Raw genomic sequence first — 24,773 nt, 5'->3', positions numbered from 1 at the left:
TGACCTAGTGCTCTGTCACCACTACATCTATGGCCATTGACTCACCACTAATGTTGGAGTTTGCTCTTGGGTAAACACAAAAAAAATTCATGCTTTTTTGCTAACTCTTCATTCAGGTGTAGAGAAACAAAGCAGAGGAAAATGAACTAAAACCATCTCATGATAAGAATTTTCCAGAAATTTTTGTTTGTTTTGTGTGTGTGCGTGTGATTCTTCCTTCCTCATCATTTCCCTTGATAAAACTTGGAAAATGATCTGAATTCTAGTGTAGGAAAAATGATTCATGTGGAATGTATTAGAAGAGGAAGTTATCTGACACAAATTTCATCAGAGGAATAAAAGATATAAGTGTGCCTCTTCCCTAAATTGTAATTTGCCTCACTAAGGAGGAAGCTCTTGGACTTAGCTTTTATCAGCCAATATAACTGTGTTCTTCAGGAAAAACTGAGAGCACAATGCCTGGGGGGAGAGAGAAAGTGCTGGGTAATGATAGTTAGCTTCATATGGAACTGAACTTTTTACAGATTATTACTATTATTATGTTCTCTTTTTTTAGTGTTCCAATTCAATGAAAAAAATGGAGACCACAAAAAACAAACCAGATTGCCAACTGTGACCAGAATGGTCTATAACCTTTAGCATTTAACATCCTGCACTTCATTGCTAAGTATATATGGAGGGAATAGGGAGAGAAGGAAGTCTCTTGGATATGGGCACATTTTACTCCACTACATGGGAAGAGACACATGTTCCCCGGCCCTCATGACATGCAATTTGTTAATTCTCATCCATTCTTTTAGGGGATAGACACTGGTTATACATAGGATTGGCCTCATTTTAGGTATATAAATAATTTCCCCAGAGTAAGAGAGACATCATTATAGATCACTTTTATCCAGAAATCACTAGCTCTAAATAATTCCATTCACCAAATTGGATTGATGGTGTGGTATAATGGAATTAGGAAAACCTGAGTTCAAATCCTATCTTACACAGAAAGATGTGGAAAAAATCAAAGACCTGTCCTGTTGGGAAAATTAAATAGAAAAGGAAAAAGCACCATCTAAGATTACCTTTAGTGTGAAAAACTGGTTGTGTTGAGTAAATTTGGTTCAATGAAAACATAGCTAAATGGGATTGAAATTATTATAGAAAAGTCATAGTTTGACCTGAGAAATAACATTGTAGAAGTTATAGGAAAAGGGATTCTTTGTTCAAGTGAAGTCAAGAAGGGTTGATTAATTGTTTCCTATGATTTGGCACTTTTATAAAGAAGAGAGAGGGCCATAGATATGAGGAGTCTTCTTATATAATTTTCCTCAAGTACATATATGAAGATAAGCTGAAATCATTATTTTTGGTAATTGAATGTAAAATAACATAGTGATATAATGGAAACATGTCTGTTTAGAATCAAAAGACTGGCTTCAAATCCTGTTTTGTGATTTAGGAAATTATTTAGACTACATTAGATTTAGCTCTTAGTAGGAATTGTTTCTAACTACTTCATTTTGCAGATGGGAAACTGAGGCCCCCCAAATTTAAGTGACTTTCCCAAGATCACAGAGATAGTACAGATGGCAAAGTTGTATATGGACTACAGTTTCTTCCTACTAGTTACACTCCTCAGTTAGAAATAAAAGGAAGACCAAATAGGGGAAACAATGATGGGAGTGCTAGGACAGAGGCAAGGAGTGTTAAAGGAACACTAGACAAAGCATTGGTTAATATTCTAGTTCAGTGACTCATATTTTTTGGTCACAGGACCCCTTTATACTCATAATTAATGAGGAGACAGGCTTTTTTTTAAATAAGATATATCAAATATTTTTTATGGAGCACAATAAATTTTCATTTCATCCTTATGCAGGGACCATTCTTATCTTCTCAGTATCATTCCAATTTTAGGACACGTGATGCCAAAATGAGCACTGGGCTATATTGATACTTATCCTTCCAAAAATTAAAACTGATAAAATTGCAAAATGTATTAATTTATTAGAAATAGCAGCAACAAATCCATTATATACATTTTCAAAAATTTGAGAATGGCATTGTTTTCAAATATTGTTGTAAATCTCTTTAATGTCTAGCTTAATAGAAGGCAAAGGGATTTTCAAATTTGCTTTTACTTATAATCTGTTTCTGATAGGTTGTTTTGATTGAAGTATATGATGAAATCTGGCCTCACACAAATGTCTAGTTGGAAAAAGTATTTTAATAAGTAAATAATATCTTAGTATTTTTATGAAAATAGTATTGGCCTTGTGGACCTTCTGAAAAGATCTCAGGTATCTCCAAAGGTCTCCAGGACACAATTCAAGAACCAATGTTCTAGCTGGTTTTGGTCTCTGGCTCTTTAAAGGTTCCATTCCTGCTGAACTTTTTTTAGGATAAGATGACTGTAGCTTTGTCCCAGACATCAACACTTGGGAGTACTTCTTCCCTACACTGGTCTAAAGACTACCCTCAAGGTTGGAAGGGGAGGATAACAGTCCTTGGAAGAAAATAAAGGAGCAGAGTTGGAATGATTGAAATTGGAAAGGTAGAGGAGAAGAGGGGAAAAAACATATCTTTGTTTAGGAGCAGGAATAAACCTCTTGTCTGACTTTTTTTCTTCTTTCAGCTTTTTTATTTCCCCTCTCCCACTCCATAAATTTCTCCTGGATGACAGGATGCCTACTTATGTCTTTGAATCCTGATGCTGAACTGCATTTTGTACGTCTTTCACCACATCCCCACCCACTTTCACCCTATTTTTACTATTCCCCAAGATAAGCCTTTTTGTGTAGTTTTTTAAAGAACTGACCCTTAACTGGATGCTATGCAGACATTCCTGCTTGAAAGGAAGGCTTGTAAACTAGGTGAGAAAAAAGAAATTCATGCATAGTCATGGATTTACTCTTACTCTTTTACCTGACTGGGAAGATTAAACATAAATCTATGATAATGTCAATATCACATATTTATTAATAAGCTCTGGCTGCTCCAGCCAAGCCTGCAACAATTAAGAGGCAGGGCACCAGCCATTGTCAAAATAGAAAGGGGTTATAAGTAGGCAGACAGATGAACAATAATTTCTGTGCTATCATGTCCTTGTATCTATATATCTCTAATGAATATGACCCAGAGAAGGGATTCTGGAATCCATGGTTTGATATAACTTGATGAATTTCAATTTGTTTTTCACTCAAGGCCATTTCAATTTTACCGCCCAGCTCAACCTGCCCCTATCTGCCCATGTTCACTCCCATCACATTTACTTGAGTTTTCAAAGTATTGACCCATAATTAGATTCCATTAGAGTATCTCTCCTTGAAAGAAAGACATCACAACTGTTCAAGAACATTATGCTAAGTCCATACCTAAGATAAGGTACTAGGCATAGTGTGGGGGGAGCATTGTTGTCCACTGGGAAAAAAGAATTGCTTTGGAGTTGAAATTCAGTGTTCAAATGTTGGCTTTGCCACTTAATACATGTGTGCCTTTGACCCTCAATTCCCCTCTTTGTCTCCATTTCCTCATTTTGAAAATGAGGGAATAAGGATGGACGTAAGGATAATCAAGGTCTAAATCTATGCTACTATAATCCTACCAAAAAAAAAATAGAAGCTAGCATCTTTGAAACCCCTTGAGAATTTCCCAAGGTAATGGGGGAACAGGATGAATGCACTTGAAAAAGATAAAAGAACTCTGAAAAAGCCCAAGACAAGGGATGAGCTCTAGCCATTATCTTAGAAGGAATATAGAGAAATGAATAAGGATCCAAATGAGTCACATAGGTACATGCCACTGTGTCATTAACTCAAGAATCAACTATTTCAGAGGTGGTTTAAGTGGAGATTATAAAACTGCCTAGAATCTAGTTTCCTTGGCAAACTCAAAGTGCAGTTTTGAGGGAACCTTCCAAAATGTTCTGCCCCTGAAACCTGTTATCACAAATATGGTGATTAAAGAAGTCAGTCATTTGCCCTCCTTGAACCGTCCCCTTCCCAATAGATATACATTACTAATCATATTCTCACTTCTTTTTGCCTAATTTGAGATCCTTTAAGTGAGAGACTAATCAGAGGAAAGCAGCATCACCTCCTAGAAATGTATCCTTTGTTATTAGTAGCCGATTTTCTAATCTTAAATATGCTCCTTCATTTGTCTATTTGTTCATTTTTAAGTTATTATTACCCTTGTCTTTTAGGGTAATGCAGAATCTGCTCTCTATGGTGCCTGTGACAAAGTGGGCTTCCAACAAGAGGTAAATTTGTTGAATTTGAGGAAGATCAGTTACATTTTAGATGGGCATTCCCTCTCAGTATGTCCAACACCAAGGAAAATGAATAGCACAGTGACTTCTTCAATTATTTCCTATTTACTAAGACTTGAAATTCTCTCCCTGAGTTTCTAAAATGATAAAAATGATGCAATTCAAAAATGATATAGCCTGGTTGGATTAAAAAATACAGAACTGGACATCTGATTATACTACTGCTGTCACCCAACAGTAACTAAATGGAGTAGGGCAGCTTTGATCATATTCTGAAATTTAAGCCATTTAGAAAATATGAGATCCTTTCTCTCTCTTAAAAAATCATGTTTATAAGGGATGACTCACATCCCAAAGGGGAAGACATACTAGGAATTGAAAGTGTTACAGAAAGAAAAATATCAATAAAATGCTATTTTAAAAGGGAAAAAAGAAATAGAAGATGAGAACTCTTTATTGGTTTTATTTCTATTGACCATAACAGTTGACCACATTTGTGTATTAAATGTTGGCTGAGAAGTAGAAAAATTCACTTATTTAACTCCAATGGGACTTTTGTGTAAGAGACTCTAAAGGCCCAAATCTGGGCTATTACCTATGTGACCTTGGACAAGTCAATAAATCTCTCTGAGCCTTCGTTTCTGTAAAGTAATATAGTGGTGGTGGTGGGGTGAATTATATGGTCAATGTTAGTATCTTTGAGGCTGAAAAACATTTTCCAAACATTGTGCCATTTCACGGTCCTTATAACCCTGTGAGGTTATTTCTATAGGTATTACCTTCATTTTATCGATAAGGAAGATGATGCTCAGAGAGAGAAAAGAACTTGCTTGTTTTGATCTCAAAGCTAATGCCAGAAGTAGAACTTGAGCCCCACTCCAAGACCACTTTTCCAAGGGCCCTTTTCGTTCTAAGTTTGTGATTTTTCTCTCACATGAACATAACAAGCATCACAGACTGTGACTTTAACTAGATGACTGGCTTTTACTAGTATCTTGTACCAAAGAGAATAAGGAAGAAAAAAATGCTTCCGTTGTCCCATCATCTTAAAATTTCTTATTACAGGAAAGGCCATTGCCCATCAATGGTGCTCTATTATTTATGACTTAATTATTGTTTACTGACAAGCTGAAATTGTACTTCAGTTAAGATGCCTCTAGTTGAATGGAAGAGCTCTAATCTAATTTATGACCCATCAAAACTTTGAGGTTGTGTCCATTAGAAAAAACATTAAAGCCTTCCATTTGGTATTGGGATGCTCTTGTTTAAGATGGCCAGATGTCCTGGGATGCCCCACCTCTCATATCTCATACTCTCAAGTTCCTCTCTCCAAAAAGAAAAAGAAAGACATATGAGAGCAGCACTGGCAACCAGGAAGGTAATGGACAATTAGAACAGATGGGTTTTTCATTATTTTAAAAATGAAGCCTTGGCAAAGCAAACCAATGATATTCTCTTATTTTGGAGAGTGTAATATAAATGTTGACCTCAGGTTAATATGGTGAGCAAATTAATAAAACCATTCTAGAGTTTAGTGATTGAAACTCTTGTCACTGGAATCCAATAGCTTTCTCATCGTGTTTCATGTATTCACATCCTAACTGAATAGAATTTGGTTTTTTCCCTCTCTTAGCAGATTGCCTCCCCTATTTTCATTTCTCCTCTGACTTTACATCTTGATTTGCTGGATTGCTAAAGTCATACTCAACGAGGACAGGAATACTAAATCTTCATCTGTTCTATTGAACTATTTGAGTGGAGGAGCTGAGGGTGATGGATTTCCACTTTCTCCCCAGTCAGATTTAAGTGTGGCCAAAGAAGCATCTTCCTACTGAGTTTCAATGTCCATATAAATTCAGTTTTAAAATATTGAAGAACTAGAGGAAAGAAACTTTATGGTACTCATCCCCAAAGACTGATGATTAAATTGCAATTGCTAGCTAATACATTCAGCCACAATCAAGTCCAGAGAGTCAAAATTAGTTATACACTTCACATAAAATCCTCAAGAGTTTTAAAGTTTATATACATATACATATGCATTGAAAATGTTTATGTAATCTAATGAGTGTTAGGTTCAAAATTAAGAATATTTAAGTTTGAATGTTGATCAGATAATCACTATGATGCTATGAAACTCACCTAACTTTGCTCAGCATTAAATTCCTCATTTATAAAAGGGCAACAATAATAATATCTAACTCAAAGGATTATGGTGAAGATCAATGAGGTACTTTATGTAAAGCCCTTTCAAAAGTTTATAGCCCCCTCTCTCCATAGTACACACATATATGAGTATATATCTCTATATATTAAACTTTAATATTATTTGAATTGATTTTATTTGGAGAGGGGTAAGAATTTTTCTGCCTGTCTCTTATGGGCATAGCTAGAAGTAATGAGTAGAAGTAGCTTGATGGGGTCTTTTCTGACCCACCTCCCATCTGCTAGTACCTGTCCTCCAAAAATTACCATGCATTTTGTATAAATTCTATATATTCTTATACAGCATTTCCTAAAAAGACTTATGGTCATTTTAAGGTTCAATAGCTTGAACTTGCCCCAAGATCCTTGGTATACCCTGTGTATGTTTTTTTTCCTATTTTGTATCCCAAGAGCCTTGAACAGTGAGCAAAACTTGTTGATTGAATGATTGATTTGTGAAAGAGGAAACTTCTTAAAACATAGACCTATCCAAGGAGTCATTCAAGAATCTATTGGGTTGCCTCGGATAATATGCATGATCCCCATACTGAAGATCTTCAGACAAATTTGGATGACAGCTTGCCTGGGATGTTCTACAAAACTTTAAAAATTTTGGATATAGATTAGATGAGATGACCCCCACTACCCCTCATAAGCTGGAGATTCATTGATTCTTCATTCCAAACATGATACCTATGACATGATTTTCTCTTTGGTCACCAAATATCTTCCCCAATCATTTGCTATCATATGAAATGATCATGTAACCATTCTTCATATATGCACAAAATTCCAACTGCTTACCTTAGACTCTGCCTACTAGTCAGTGAGTTGTTAATTGTTGGAAATGAGTGGAAAACATAATTCAGAAGAGCAGATTTTCTTTGGGAAGATGGCCAGAGGTATCACATTAAATTACAATTATATTTAAGATTTACCTTGGGGCTTCCTAATGCATTTTAAATGTGATTCTGGTGACAAATATTTGATTCACGGGGAACTTCTCTAGAATACTGAAAAGATTGTCATCTTAAACAGCTCTGTAAGAGTGAAAAGAATAGTGCATTTGGTATTAGAGGCCCTGAGCTTAGACTGAAGTTCTATTACTTGCTATATACATGACCCTAGGAAAATCCCTACATCTCTCTCTGGCCACCTCTCATCAAAACTACAATTAGGGTGAAGTTATTGGGGTTTTTCTCTAGGCCAGAAAACTTAGAAGCACACCTGGGATATACTTCTCCTTCCCAGTTCCTTCTTTGCCTGTCGTAGGAGTCAAGCAGTGTTCATTTTTTCCCAGGATAGGTTTCTAACCTCTAGTGGCTACTCTTTCTCCTCTGCACTATCAGTCACAGCTAATAATTTAATAGCATTTGCCCCTTATATTTTCTTAGAATACATTTTTATAGTTTCCAGGCCCCTTTCCCATCAGTGGCTACCCACCATGAGGCTGATAACACTCCTCCCTCAACAAACACAGAAGATTCTCTGCCTTTATGCTTGAATCCTAAATAAGCACCACTTGCTCTTGCATCAGTGTTCCTAGGTAGGGCTCTTCCTTCCTAGTGTTCCTTATAGAAGCTGTAAGGTGAGAGGCTTGGTCTAAATAATGTCTAGGCTTCTTCAAGATTTAAACCCTATGTACCTATTACAAAAGTATGGAATGGAATCTCTTTGAGGGAGAGAGTGTTTCACTTTTGAGTTTGCATTTCTGGGCACAACATGGTAGCTGGTACACAATAAGCAAGTAATAATGACTTTTTAGGTTTACTTTTTATGAAATATTTAATAAGTAACTTTTTTGACTAATTGCTTGATTGAACAAATATTAAAATAGTATGATATGGTAAAAGTACACTAGAAGGAGGTGAATTCAAATTCCATTTATTGGTTAATTGGACTTTTGGGAAGTCATTAAAGCTTTATGACCCTTAATTGACATCTATAAAAATGGGAAAAAATTATTTGTCTTAAGCATCTATGGCAGATAGATGATGCCATAAGAGGCCCTAAGTTGGATCATGGCTCTAACACTTAAAACTTGTGTTGCCTTGGGCAAGTCTCTTAGCCTCTTGGTGCCTTAGTTTATTCATATGTAAATTGGACCAGATGTTATCTAGGATCACTTTCAGTTCAATCTCTTAACAGTTGGACTTTGAAAGTTGCAGTGGTAGAAAGTGTGTTGACATGCCTTTCCTTCTAGAGTTAGACTGATCCTTAGACAATCAACAACCACCTCAAACACTAGATATATGAAAAGCATTTTCAGCTTAGAAGCATTTTCTTGGGTCTTTGCTCTGATACCATAAACTTCCTCTCCATTACAGAATGGAGCATTGGTATAGGACCATGTTGGTAAACCTATGGCATGCATACCAGAGGGGGCCGCTTTCTTCTCCCTTTCCACATACACCTAGGACATTCCTCACATGACACACCCTCTTTCCAGCAGCCCAATGGGAGTACTTTCTCTCTCCCCTGTCTGGGGTAAGGTAGGGGACTCACATGCAGTATGAGGGTTGCAGTTTGGGCACCCAGTCTATAAAAGGTATGACATAATTGGTATAGGACATTAGGAGACACTAATGAAAATTAAACGCAGCTCAAAGAGTTATTTTTTTTTGCCAAGCATGCTTCTTTAGCACAGCTGAGCAATAGTAAGTAAACAAAAAATTAATTCTATTTTTGCATTGTACACTACTACAATACCAATAAAGAATACTTGCTTGGCAAATAAAGTTCTTGGCCATATATGGTTTGAAAAGATATAGCAATTTAAGAAGAAAAGAGAAAAAATGAGTTTCCAAATTTCCTTCCTTTAACTTTGACAAATAAAACACTTCTCATCCTTACTTTGGCTTTAGGATGTAGACAGAAGAAAATAAGCATTATTAAGTTTTTACTATGTGCTAAATAAACACTTTACAAATTTACCTCATTTGATCCTCACAACAATCCTGTGAGGCAGGTACTATTGTTATCCCTATTTTACAGTTGAGGAAACTGAGACAGACAAAGGTTAAGGAACTTGCATTGGGTCATATAGCTAGAAAGTATTGGAGCCAGGATTAGAACTCAAGTGTTCCTAACTCGAGGTCCAATTCTTTATCTACCATATAATCTATTTGTCTTTTGGAAAGAAGCAAATACAATCATTACTATTTAACTGAGGGAATAAATGGAAGAGGAGATGTACATCAAATGTTGGATGAAAATGAATTTATTCCAGGGTGCTGTTAAAAAGGGATGCTTCCTTTCCAGATAGTCTTTCTTGTGGTGATTGCTGTGACTTCTATCTGTGTGCTTTGCATTATTGGTAGGGCTGCCACTAAATAGTACAACTAATCCAGGTATGATGATGAGTTTAATGGCATGCGAATGGAGGCAGTTTGGCCCTTACACTTATGGGTGAATTATACCCTCTCTCCTGGTATGACTTCCTGTAGTTGTACTTTCCTCCATGCCAGTCATTTTCAAAGTATGAGCCAGGGTAAACTTCAAGGAGGTTATGGTTCATTCTCAAGAGGGGCGGGACCAATCTGAGAATGAAAGGATGAGTCAAATACTATCTTGATATAATTATAAAATATGAGGCATATCTCCAATACAACCACAATCAAAACTCCTGAACTGTGCTTCTTCACTGTCCCCCAAGAATTCTGCATAAGTTCTCAATCTTACCCTTTCTATCATGGCCATTGGTTTCTCATGACATTGATAATCTAATCAATACCCAAACACCCACTGCAATGGCTACACAGAATGATTGTGAAAACCCATTCCTTTTGTCCATAACTACCTTCTGCTCTCCAGATAACCTTTTGTTTATAGCAATCATCCTATGGATGGTAGAATCTCTGCTCAAGGGCAGTGAATGTAAGATCTCCCTTACTTCTACCACTTAGGTCTGGGTTGGACCAAGTGAATCTCACTGGGTGCAATTATATAATTTGTAGACAAATATATAAATATTGAAAGATGTGCACTCAAACATTTGTTACTGAAAGTGATGCATAATCAAAAGAAGTTTGGAAACCACTGCTCAATGATATTGCCACTCCTTCCATTCCCTACCAATCACTTTTATCTCAGGTAAATAGTCAATGCTACAACTACATAAATTAGCATCAGAACCAGGGCTAAAAGTCAGTCAGTCCTAATGTTTTCTAGATAATACTAACTTGGAGTACCATGTGGTTAGAAAATCTGGAAGTCACAAGAAGAGCATTCCCTCCCAGGTCAAATTCTATTTGCAAGTCATAATTTTTCTCTAATCTCTCTCTCTCTCTCTCTCTCTCTCTCTCTCTCTCTCTCTCTCTCTCTCTCTCTCTCTCTCTCTCTTCTCTCTCTCTCTCTCTCTCTCTCTCTCTCTCTCTCTCTTTCTCTCTCTGTCTTTGTCAGTTCTCACACTAGACAATTTGAACAATAATATTACATTAAGCTTAGAAGTCTTATGAAGATTAAATATGAAAATATGAACAAAATAGGCTTAAATAACTTAAGTCTCTAGGTGAATGTAAGGTCTTATTAACCTCACAATCAAAAAGTTCTTAAAGAGTGGTTTTAAAATCAGTATTTGGTCACAAACTCCCTCAGTTAGATCTTTCATAGAATGGCTGGGTATAATATGACGTGATTGCATTTTTATTTCTGGCAGCAGATGATGCCTCACTCAAAGAGTTTGTCATCAACTAGATCAAACCCCCCCCAAATATTCTTTCTAATTCAGTCCTTTCTCTTTTCTTTCTTCATTCTTCACACTAGAAAACTCAGACATTCTCAAAACTTCAGTTCTTTCTGGATTACCCCTAATATAACTGGGATCTTGACATGGAGCATTTTATGTTCCTTATTTTCAGTAATTTTGACTTCATGACCTCATTTGGAGTTCTTTTTGTTCAGCAGATACTGAAGAGTTTGCCATCTCCTTCTCCAACTCTACAGCTGAAGTAACTGAGGCAAAGAAGATTAAATGACTTTCTCAAGGTTACACAATTAGCAAGTGTCTTGAGGCCATATTTGAACTCAGATCTTCCCGACTCCAGACCTGGTGATCTATTTATTGATACACCTGGCAGGCAAGTGTAAATGAGTGGAGAAAATGGTCAGTAGGCCCGATTTTGATGAGGAGGTCCACCAGGTAGGAGTGGGAAATAAAGTTATTGAGCCACAGTTTTGGAAGATTAAAACAATTAGAATTGCTTTGGGGGAATTGAACATGCAAAATCCAATAACAAAGAAAAAGCCTTATCTAAATATATCAGAAGTTTAAGAGCCTCTAAATGAGTCTTTGGGACCAATTAATAATACAGTCCATATTCAGTGGTAGAAGTGGTTGAGAAGGAAAGGGGCTCCTTTGGAGTGGGTGTGGGGTGGTTGCGGTGGTGGGGGTGGGGAGGAACATGAATGAAAGAAGTTTTGTGTGAGAAGTAGCTTTGACAGAAGAAATGGAATGATTCTTTTCTTTTGTCAGCATTGACTACTGGGGCAACTCATTTGTAAGAGTAATAGAGTTAATAGGGGAAAAAAGTATTTGGTGACAGTCTGTACAATTAATAGGTTGACCAGTAGGCTGATATGGGAGATTCATATGGGAGATTTGGAATGGAGGGGTGGAAGAAATGGGTAGATAAATTTGTGGTAGGGGAATTGCCTTCATTCTACACTTCTAGGAAAGACAGAGTTAGAGTGATTTCTTTCTTTAAAAAATGTTTTTAAACCCTTACTTTCCATCTTGGAATCAATACTGTGTATTGGTTCCAAGGCAGAAGAGGGTAAGGACCAGGCAATGGGGGTTAAGTAACTTTCCCAGGGTCACACAACTGGGAAGTGTCTAAGGCCAGATTTGAACCTAGGACCTCTTGTGTCTAGGCCTAGCTCTCAATCCACTGAGCTACCCAGTTGTCCCCTGATTTCTTGATACTGCAGAGCAACTTAATTGTAAACATAAAGTAGGGAACAAAGAGGGGGGGGAAATCTGATATAGTGGATAGTACTAGAAGTACTAGAGCTGGAATCAAAGAGAGCTGGTTTGAATCTCACTTTGGATACTTGCTAGTTTTATAACCTTGTGAAACATTTTAATATTATTTTTAAACCTGTACCTTCTGTCTTAGGATCAATACCAAATATTGGATCCAAGGTAGAAGAAGAGTAAGGCTAAGCAACTGGAGTTAAATCACTTGCCCAGGGTCATACGACTAAGAAGTGTCTGAGACCAAATTTTAATCCTGAATCTTCCATCTCTAGGTCTGGCCTTCCATCTAGGTGCCCACATTTAATATCTTTAAACTTCAGTTTCTTTTGTAAAACAAGGACATTGGAGTCAATGACCCCCCCCAATTTCCCAAACATCTCTTCTATTTCTAAAACTATCAGAGATTTATAAATTTTCTAGGAAGAGAGCTAGCATGTGGCAATGGAAAGCCTACTGCACCTGGAGTCAGGAGAGAGCTGACTTCAAAATCCTGCCTTCATATTTGATAACCTGTATGATCATGCCCATGTGATTGACCAACTCTGAACCTGCATTTCCCTCTTTATAAAATGGCAATAATATGCCTGCAATATAAAGTTGTGACTATTAAATGAGCTAATAGAGCCAAAGTTCCTGTGCAACACATAAAGATCTATTTAAATTTCTAGTGGTATTGTTATTATTACTACCAACTAAAGCAGATGTGATTTACTGTAAGTGCTGTGTTTGCTCCATTACTACAAATGGAATAATCTGTGGGAGGTACAAGGGTCATGCAAAAGTTAAGATGAAAAGCAGAAAAATATTTTATGTGGCATTTCTTTTTAGAGGCTCTAGTAGAGAAGCACTTTACTCATATAACCTATTTTGCAATATAGTATATAGCATGTACTATGCCAGACTCTATTTATTTGAGCCACCATTTCAATTATGATGCCCTGTCTCAGAGATTTATAATATGGGTATAAAAGAATGTTGTAAGATAATATTAGATCATCAAGATATTTGGGAGCTCTCTAACCATTTTTCACACCTTTAGTCATTTTCCTAGTTGAATGGGGTAACCATTTCCATTTGCCTTAAAAAATCATGCTTGGTAAGAAATGAAAAACAGTATGAGATAGGGCATGAGCAACAAAGGTGAGGGAAAATGAAGCAATGTAGATGAGATATTTTCTTCCCCAACCCCAATCAAGACGACAAACTCCCACTACGTTTACTCAAAAAACATCTATCTCAGGCCTTCTAGTCATTCTCTTGGAGGACCTATGATCTTAATAGGTTCTAGAATATACTAACAATATTAATGGAATATGAAGAAGTGCTTAGTGGAATTGATCTCAGTTTTAGACCATTATTTTAATGGGAACTTGAAGAACAATGGACTTTGAGGGTCTTTTGTATTTTGGGAAAGGTGCCAGGGGCCATTAAAGATGATTGTTATGACTTAGCATTTTATTAATTGTTCAATTATGAGCTACCAGTGGGTTGGACCACCCATATACTAGGAAAAAAATACTAATTCAGTCAATATTCTATAGGAAGAATAATGGGCACGTCCAGGACTAGAATATTCCTTTCATAAGTCTTCCAAGTGCTTTTCCTTTCTAACTTCCAAACATGGCCCACAGGAATTTATCTGGGGCCTCAAAAGTCAGACTTTTGAGTCCACACAAAGTTTACTTAATTGTGAATGAGAATGACCAAAACAGCAATAAGAGAATCTGGTATCCTTATTTCCAGGGACAATAACTATTCTTTTGGTACATGACAAGCATAAAGAATGCCACATTATGTCTTACTATGATTTGTCTCTGATTCTGACACTTCAGGATAGGAGACATGACTAGAAGTGTAGCCAGTGAGACAATATGTTTTCAACTGAAATGACAAAAGTATTTAACCCTACTATCCTTAATTCTATTTACTAATGGGTAAGTAGCTAATGTACATTAATTTATGGCACGACTGCTAGAATACTAGAGTTGGGAGTCAATAGTTTTGTTTATATCCTCCCTAAGACACTTAAGAGATTGTTTTTTAAACCCTTACCTTCCATTTTAGAATTGATACTGTGAGTTGGTTCCAAGGCAGAAGAGTGGTTAAGGGCTAGGCAATGGGGGTTAAGTGACTTGTTTAGGGTCACATAGTTAGGAAGTGCCTGAGGTCTGATTGGAACCTAGGATCTCCCATCTCTGGGCTTTGGCTCTCAATCCACTGAGCCACCTAGCTGCTCCCAAGAGATGTTTGATCATAGTCAAAATACTTAAACACTTATAGGCTTACCTTCTTCATCTGTAAAAAGAGGATAATTCTTACACTAACTACCTCACAGAGTTCAAGATTCCTTGGGAGGAAATTGTCCAGTCCTTCTGAAAGCACTACATATAATACACACACACACACACACACACACACATAATATATACATATAGATACACTGATGTATTCAGATAACATACTTGTATATGTTGCAATGACTTTTAAATTGAATAAGATTCTCCTATTCATATTTTCAGTCTGGACCATCTCTTGTGATAATGTGTTCTATACATTTTAAACAAAAGTAATTAATTTTATTTATCCTAAACCTTAACTAAGAGATCCACCATGTTCTTGCCCCATTCTGGTATTCTGTTGTTTAAAAAATAGTTTATAGTTTTGATATCACTACTTTTTTTTATAAAACCCTTACCTTCCATCTTAGAGTCAATACTGTGCATTGGCTCCAAGGCAGAAGAGTGGTAAGGGCTAGGCAATGGGGGTCAAGTGACTTGCCCAGGGTCACACAGCTGGGAAGTGGCTGAGGCCAGATTTGAACCTAGGACCTCCCTTCTCTAGACCTGGCTCTCAATCCACTGAGCTACCCAGCTGCCCCCCCCATATCACTACTTTTAATGCTTTAATAGATTTTGAAATGTCTTTTTTTAGTATTATGTTTCTAGGAAGAAAAGCCCTCATTTCTTTGGTCTCCCTTCTCAAGGCAGCAATGGAAAAAGAGATTAAGTAGCCAATCACAGGTTACCAAAGAAGAATTATGAAACACATGTATTGGCAGATAAAAAGATGGAGTTTTCACATAGCAAGAATAATGGATAATCAATGGACAATTCATATACTTGAATGATATCCCAATAACATTAAAAGATACAGAAGATGTACTTCCATTGTGTTGGCTGGACCCTGTGTAAAAGACTTGGGAGGAAATGGACAACTATCACCCAGGATGAGAGCTTAGATGGTTTACAGTTCCCACCATTTTAAGGCAGTATGCCCAGCAATGAAATTACTGATTCATCAAAGTATCAAATTATCCTTACTTGGAAAACCTAACCTCTTAACAATTTTAGGTGTCTTTTCCCTGATTTCTCAAAGCACAATGATGAGATATGCACACAGTATTTCAGTTGTGATAGTACAAATGTCTAGTTTAGATTCCACTTTTTACAATTCTGTTTGACACTGATGGTGTCCATCTGTTTTTGTTTACTTTACTGGTCTTGGGAATTACATGAGAGTTCATGGTATTAAGTACTTTGTTTAAAAAATTCTTAACTGACTTCTCAGAGTCCATCATCTTATAAGTATGAATTAAAGTATTTGCCCTCATATTTGAAGCCTATCTCCCTTTTTTGGCCCACTCTCATAATGCTCTCAGGCCTTCCTAAAATTTACCATTAATAGCTGACTATTTGTGTGTTTCCTATGTGCTAGGCACTGTGCTCAGTATTTTACAGACATCATTTCACTTTGTCTTAAAAAATTTGGGAGATAGCTGCTATTAATGTACCTATTTAAATCTGAGGAAGCCAGGAAGACAATCATAAAGTGACTTGCCAGGATTATAGCTAGTAACTGTCTGAGAAAAAAAATGTGAACTCATATTATCCTGATACCTGACCCAGAACTCTATCCACTTTGCTACCTAAATCTATTCAACTTCATTTTATGTAAGGGAAAACTGAGTACTTGTCTAAAGTCACAAAGCCCATTGGGGGGCAGAGCCATTCTGATTTCTACCAAATTACCCTCTAAAAAGCAATGATATAAAGCCTCAAAGCAAATTCTGGAGCAGCATAACCCACAACAAGAAAAGGGGAAGGACTTTTTTAGCCCAAAATGACTTAGATGGCCAGCAGGAGGATCTAGTGTACCCAGAGTATAGCATTCTAGGGCAGGGCCCATCAGTACAGCCAAAGAAGCAGCCAAGACTTCCATCACTCTCAGTCACAGAATGTAATGGGGGTCAGAATGTAATGGGGGTCAGACAGCTGCTCAGAAGAAGATTATAGGGGTCCCTTTGTTGGCTTTGGGTGAAAGACTGTTGTCCCTTTGCCCATACACAGAACTAGGCCCCAGTCCCAGGGTGATGAGGAATACCAACATACACTAGCACTTGCAGCCACAGGGGAACAGGGGACCCTGGTCACAGTTCCAAAGGGTAAGGTGCTTGGGATTACTCACAGACCAGAGCATAGGCTACGAGTGTATTAAACACATTTCTCCTTGTATCATACCACCATGGAAGAACTAAAAGCAGATATATCCCCAGTGCCAGCTCTGAAATCATTTGCAAAAAGAACCTAAAGCTTGGCAGTGCTCTCTTCACCACAGTTACAGAGCCCAACTTTAACAGTTCTTTAAAGTAAAAGAAAAGAAAAAGGCAGGAAAATGCGCAAACATCAACAAAAAAGAAACTTAATATTGAAAATCATTTTGATGACAAACTTGACTCAAACTCAGAAGAAAACAACAAATCCAATACTATTGCACCAAGTCTTTGAGAAAAATATAAATTGCTCTCAAGCCCCAAAAGAACTAATGGGAGAGCTCAAAAAAGATTAAAACAAAAACAAATAAGAGATGTAATAGAAAAATTGGGGAAAGAAATGAGAGTGATATAGGAAAAACATGAAAAAGAATCAACAGCTTGGTAAAGGAAGCACAAAAAATACTGAAGAAATTAACATCTTTAAAAAAGAATAGGCCAACTGGTAAAGAGCACAAAAAATCTGAAGAAAAGAACTTCTTAAGAAGCAGAATTGGCAAGGTGGAAAAAGATATAAAAATGTACTGAAGAAAAAGGCTTCTTGAAAATCAGAATTGGCCAAATGGAAAAAAAGGTACAAAAATTCACTCAAGAAAAATCATGCCTTAAAAATGAGTATTGGGCAAGTGGAAGCTAGTGACTCCATGAGATATCAAGAAACACACAAACAAAGGAAGGAAAAAAGAGAATGAAGTAAATTATGGCATATATGAAAGGCATAAAAGAGCTTTTACAGAGGGGGAGATGGGGGTGGTGGGGAGAAGAACAGGTGAACCTTACTCACATTACAATTGTTTCAATGAGGGAAGAACATACCCAATTACCTGGGTATAAAAAGCTATCTTACCCTATGGGAAAGTAGGAAGAGGAGAGGATAAGAGAAAGGTGGTAGCATTAGATAAAAATGAGGGCAAATTGGGGGAGGTGGAGGCCAGGAACTAAATAGGGGTAAATAGGATGGAAAGTATTATACAGTAATCACACTAATACAAAATTTTGTAATAAATCTTTCTAATAAAGGCCTCATTTCTCAAACACATAGAAAAATGAATTGAATTTATGAAATTATAAATCATTCCCCAATTGATAAATGGTCAGAGGCATGCAAAAATGCTCTAAATCACTATTATTTAGAGAAATGCAAATTTAAACAACTATAAGGTACCACTCCACACCTATCAGATTGACTATTATGATAGAAAAGGAAAAAACAAAACAAAACTTGTGGGTATATAGGAAAGCCAGGACATAAATGTACTATTGGGGGGGGGTTGTGAATTGATTCAATCAACAGTACATACCCTTTGTCCCAGAAATACCATTACTAGTTTTGTATCCCAAAGAAGTAAAAAAAGGGTGAAGGAAGGATCTACATGTACAAAAAGATTTAAAGCAGTTCTTTTAAGGGGAGCAGAGATTTGGAAAATGATGGGATATTCATCAATTGGGGAATAACTGAGAACATTATATGATTATAATGGAATTCTATTGTGAAACAACAAACCCAAGGAGCTTGGAAAATCCTGGAAAGACAGATGAATGAAGCAGAGTGAAATAAGCAGAACCAAGAGATTATTGTACACAATGACAGGAATGCTTCACAATGAACAACTATGAATAATAGCTATCCTCAGTAATACAACGACCAAAATTAATCCAAAGGACACATGATAAAAAATGCCATCAATTACCAGAGAAAATGAACTGAATCTGAATTCACATCTAAGCAAACTTTTTTACTTTCCTTTTTTCACTTTGAGTTTCCTTCCTCAGAAAAGATTAATGAGGAAAAATGTTTTATATGATTGTACATGTAAAATCTAGATGAAATTACATACCATCTCAAGGGGAATGGGGATTTGGGAGGGGAAGGAGGGAGCAAACTTGAGATTTAATATTCTTTGAAAAATGTTGGAAAATGTTTTTGCATGTAATTGGGGGAAAGAAAATAAAAACAAAAAAATAGTCTTATAGCTAGTTAAAACAGATCTTCTGACTTTCTAGCATTCTTTCTAATACATCATACAGATTTTTCAGTTATTTAATAAACATTCCCAAAATTCAGACTATTGACTATATTGGCATACTGTTGTATTAATGAGCTCATAAATTGAAAGCTGGGAGGTACATCAGAGGTTGTCAAGGTGAATCCTCTCATTTTACAGCTGAGAAGAGTTAAATGATTTTTTTCAGTCACATTACTAGTTATCAGAGGCAGATTTTGAACTCAAGTTTTCTCAACTCCAAGCTTAATGCTTTATTCACTGCCCACTTATGCACACCTTTTATCTCCCATTTAAAAAACTGTTCCCATGAATGAAAAAAAGCATTACTAACAAGACCAATGTAATTCTTAAAAAATTTCCTTATGAAAGGTTTTAAGAAGTCAAATTAGGAGGGCATGGAATAGTTTACCTACCAAATTTATGTATAAGGGAAGAATTTCTGACCAAGCAAGAGATAGAGAGCACTTTAGCATGTAAAATGGATAATTTTTATTACATTAAATGATAAAGATTTTGCACAATCAAAACTAATGCAACCAAGATTAGAAAAAGCAGAAAACTGGGGAAAAATTTAAAGCAAGTATTTCCAATAGAGGCTTCCTTTCTGAAATATAAAGAGAACCGAGTCAAATTTAGAAGAATAGAAATAATTTCCCTAATTGACAAGTAGTCACGAACAGTTCATTTCCAGTTGAAGAAATTAAGCTTAAAGTCACATGAAAAAATGTTCTAAATCATTCTTGATTAGAGAAATGCAAATTAAAACAACTCTGAAATACCACAATACACCTATTATTTTGGCTAATATGACAGAAAAGGAAAATGATAAATGTTGGAGTGGTATATGAGAAAATTGGGACAGTAATTTAATGTTGGTAGAGTTGTGAATTGATTCAACCATTCTGGAGAGCAATTTGGAACTATTCCCAAAGGGCTTAAAAACCGTATACATTCTTTGATCTGGCAATACCACCACTAGGTTTGTATTCCAAAGAGATCAAAAGAGAAATGATCTACTTGTACTAAAATATTTATAGCAGTTCTTTTAGTGGTTGCAAAGAATTGGAAATTGAGGAGATGTCCATCATTTGGAGAATGGCTGAACAAGTTGTAGTATATGATTATAATGTAATATTATTATGCTATAAGAAATGAAAAGAAAGGTGATTCCAGTAAAACTTGAAAATACCTATATGAACATAGGCTAAGTGAAATGAGCAGAACCAGGAGAACATTGTGCACATTGATAGCAATATTGTGAAATCACAATTGTGAATGACTTAGCTATTATCAGCAATAGAGTGATCCAAGAGAAGTCTTAAGGACTCATGATGAAAAATGCCATTTGCCTCCAGAGAATGAATTGATGGAGCCTGAATACAGACAGAAATACCTATATTTCACTTCTTTTTTTTTTTGCTTTTTTTTTGTTCAAGTTCTCTTCCACAAAGTGACTAATGTGGAAAAATGTTTTATGTTACTACACATATAAAATATATATCAGATTGCTTGCCATCTCTGGGAGGGAGAGGATTTGGCTCACAATCTTAAATAGTGAAGGATAGAATCTTTTTTTACATATAATTGAGAAAAATGAAATGTCTAAAAAAAGCCAAAGGTTTTTAAATAAAACTTACATAAATGGTAGCCCTCTGCCCTAAGTTGATTTACTCTCTCATAAATGTACAGTAAATTACTTAGTCTTGATTTCCTCTTGAGAAATCATATTGTCTTTGGATAATATGATATGCTGACCTTTGTGTTCAGTGATATTATTCTTTGTTGGCCATTTCATCATCTTGTCAAGTGTAGAAATGTGACTCACTCTTCTTAGTTACTGAAATCTCCCCCAATTTACTTTGAGTGAGACAAAAAGAATACTGACTTTGGCACCTGAACACCCAGTTTGGAATGTTAGCTCTGTTATTTACTCCAGTGACCTTGAGTAAGTCACTCAAGTATCTAAGTCTCATGCACCCTAACTATAAAATGGAGACTGGATAAGTTCCAGATTCCTTCCAATCTGAAATCTTTGGGCCTAATTCTGAATTCTTTATTGTCTATTTTTTCCCAGGATGGATACTTTGCCACTCTTCTTCTTTATCTCCTTTGACTTCCATTTTTGCTGTCCCTCCATGTAAAGTCCATAGTCAAAAAGCCTCAAAGAGTAATTTTGTGGTTTTTAAGTTTTGAACTTTCCAATCAAAGGAGTCTTGAATAAATAACCTGGATTGTAAATTAAAGGAAGAAGACTGGAATTGTAGGTCATTTAAGTATAAACTCGGTTTAGGTATTGATGTAAGCCTGATTTGGATTGTATATATTTCAGGCTATATTGGTAGCTTTCTCTTTATTCTCATTTCCCCCTCATTATTTGGAGCATCTGTCCCTGGGGTAAAAAATCTCAATCCTGCCTCCTTGCTTATTCTTCCTCACTTAGTTCTATAAAATGGTCAGAATGCCCTTCTGTAAGGGAAAGGGACTAGTAGCCCAAGATAATTAATTTGCAATAGGGAAACAGTAACTATTCTTCTACCAATTTCTCCCTCCATTTTTCAAAGAACCATGAGCAAATTAATAAGCAAATAACCTCCTTCTTGCCTCTTCTTCTGAGAATTTAACAAGCATTTGTTCAGTGCCTACTATGTGTAAGGTATTAAGGTAGTACTAAAGATAGAAAGATAATAAATCATTCACAGTCATCATCTTTTAAATATAATGAAATAGCTTCCGAGAATAATTCGATTATTTTACTAAGGAAAGCTGAGACCACAGAAAATCTAGAAGAGAAAATAAAGAAAACAGAGGTCATTGTTCTGAGAGTTTAGACCAACATGAATGAATGAATAAACAAACTATATGGTTTTTTCCTCACTCTTTTTCAACATAAAGGTATTGGGAGGGATTAGGGTTGTAATAGGGGTGTCATGATGCAGAACCTGCTCCAGCTCACATCTTTAGCTGATAAACATTGCTATACTAGATAATTTCTCTTTTTGGTGAACTGAATTTGTCTTAATTACCTTTTTTTGGGGGGGTATTATTTCTTTTTTAAAAAACCCTTACTTTCCTTCTTGGAATCAATACTCTGCATTGATTCCAAGGCAGAAGAGTGGTAAGGGCTGGGCAATGGGGGTTAAGTGACTTGCCCAGGGTCACACAGCTGGGAAATATCTGAGGCTAGATTTGAACCTAGGACCTCCCATCTCTAGGCCTGGCTTTCAATCCACTGAGCTACCCATCTGCCCCGGGGGTATTATTTCTTGTCAAATATTAGAGAGTTTATATTAGAGATCATTTTAATGAACATGGCTTGATTTGCACTCTGGACCCCAGCCACATCTCATGTTGTTTTCCCTGGGTATTAAAGTTACAGTTACTGGTTGTCATTTTGTTAAGTTACTAGTTACAGTTGTTGTTTTGGAGTAAAAATATTTGGAGGTTTCTATAGGTATTCCATCTACCTAGCATAGGCCAGGCAGAAGTGGATGAATTTCTTACAATCTGGAAATGACTCCTGATGTTAACATCATTGTAAAGTAGTTCATGACATTATCCACACAACTTCCCAACAGGTTCTCAATAGCCCACTTCTGAATATGTCCACATTGGAGGTCACAGTTATCACTGTGATTCCTAAAAGCAAAGTTGGAATTATTGCCAGAAAAATGACACTTAAGAGAGATTCCCTTTAAAGAGATGCAGAAATTCTATTGGTGAGATTATCATGGACATGAGGAACATTATGCCACAGGATTTAGAGCTGGAAGAGATCTTAGATATTACGTAGTCCCATAACAATAACAATGAAGACGGCAAAGTGTGTAGGACCTCCTTTGATCCTTACAATAACCTCATCTGGTAAGTAATTATAGATTTTACACCGTCTTTTTCACTGAAGAGGAAACTCAGGCTCAGAGTGATTAAACGATGTCTGTGGTCATACAGCTAATAAATGCCAAAAGCAGAATTTGAACCCAGTTTATCCTGACTCCATGTTCAGCACTTTATTCACTCTGACACTCTATATTCCTTTTACAGATCTAGCAATAAACATTTTATAAGCACTAGAAGGGGCCAGGTACTAGGGATACAGAAAGCAAAATGAAAGTCTCTGCCTTCAAGGAACTCATATTCAACAGAGGGAGATGGTTTGTGAATAATTACATACAAAATATATACAAATTAATATAAGGTGATTTTTTGAAGGGGAAGACATTAATTGTTGGAGAGGGGGCAGTAAAGGCTTTGCAATGAAGTTTCAGCAAGATTTTGAATAAAACAAGTGATTCTAAGAGGCAGAGTCGATGAGGCAGTACCTTCCAGACTAGAGGGACACCAATTTCCAAGGCATGGAGATGGAGATGGAGAGTTGTCTGTGAGCAATATCAAGAAGGCCTATTTGACTTAATCATAGCATGTGCAGGAAAAGAGTAATGTATAATAGGTATAGAAAAGTATGTGGTTACTGGGAGCAGCTGGATGGCTCAGTGGAGAGAGAGCCAGGCCTAGAAATGGGAGGGCCTTGGTTCAAATCTGGACTCAGACACTTTCTAGCTATGTGACCCTGGGCAGACTACTTAATCCCAAATCCCTAGCTCTTACCACTTTTCTGCCTTAGAAGCAATATTAAGACAGAAGGTAAGGGTTAAAAAAAGAAAGGTAGGTTTGGGTCAAGTTTTAAGGGGCTATAAAAGTTAAATAGAAGATTTAAATGAGAGTAATGCCCTATTAGTCTCCAAAGCATCAATGGAATCTTTTAATTGTTTCTACTTTCTAACCCAGGGAGGTTATAGATAGAAAATAGATAAAGAATGTTGTTGAAATTATTCCTGGAAGCAAAATTATGGCCAGACCCCAAAGGGAATGAATTCCTCCATATTAGGAATGGTTTCTTATTAACCTGTAGTAGCAACTCTGTTAGCATTATCAATGTCAATGTTACCCTCATGAATTTTGGGGCTGAATTTTCCATAATTTGCAATGATACAAATACATGAATTCATCATCATTCTTTAGCCTCCTTGGCAGATTAGTGACACAGCAGCTTAGATTTTCCCTCCCTTTTACTCTAGAAATATTTACAGACTGATTACATTAGGAGTGCTAGAGCTCTTTGATGTCCTTGTCCCTTCTGGCAGTCTGGTGAAGCCTATAGATGTCTTCTCAGAATCCCAACTTTTTAAATCCATGAAATGAAATACAGAGGAGTACAAAGATATTAATGATATTGAAATATGGTCAACAACATATTTTAAAAAATAAGACAAATGCATGTTCACTGATACCAGGTTAAAAAAAAAACCCTGAAAGAGATGATCAAAAATCCATCAGCTTTATGGGACTTTTTATTCTGGCTTTCAGTCTTACTGCAATCATAGATCTGTGTGTGTGTGTGTGTGTGTGTGTGTGTGTGTGTGTGTGTGTGTGTGAGAGAGAGAGAGAGAGAGAGAGAGAGAGAGAGAGAGAGAGAGAGAGAGAGAGAGAGAGAGAGAGGGAGAAATAATTATTTTTTAAATCATCTGTCATTTTGTTTGTATAGATGCTTTCTATAATGATGAAAATTACAACATCCTCCATGTTGTCTTCTTGATTTCCATTGGCAAAAATATTTATCACCTATAGTCAACTCTTTTGGAAATGATCTCTGTGAGCTTTTGTAGACATTTCATCTGTCACTGGGCTGATATTCAAAGCCTTTCTAACTTCTAACCTATTAGATCTTAGAGTTCATTGGCATAGCCTTTGAGACCAAGCAGTTATCTCCAAAACATG

The 24,773-nt window shown here is 36.4% G+C and overlaps 1 protein-coding gene and 1 non-coding gene across 3 annotated transcripts in view; both read right to left on the bottom strand.

Moving 5' to 3' along the window:
- SYNPR (synaptoporin) overlaps positions 1-24,773 on the bottom strand; it is a 395,446-nt gene that overhangs the window by 171,459 nt on the left and 199,214 nt on the right. The window lies entirely within an intron of this gene.
- Positions 1,823-1,932, bottom strand: LOC130455735 (U6 spliceosomal RNA). The gene has a single exon (XR_008913829.1). It is a non-coding gene; the product is annotated as a U6 spliceosomal RNA (small nuclear RNA).

The sequence above is a fragment of the Monodelphis domestica genome, chromosome 7 (genome assembly GCF_027887165.1).
Source record: "Monodelphis domestica isolate mMonDom1 chromosome 7, mMonDom1.pri, whole genome shotgun sequence".
Classification (NCBI taxonomy): Eukaryota; Metazoa; Chordata; class Mammalia; order Didelphimorphia; family Didelphidae; genus Monodelphis; species Monodelphis domestica.
Note: the sequence above shows the minus strand (reverse complement) of the source record. Positions and strands in the feature narration are given on the sequence as shown.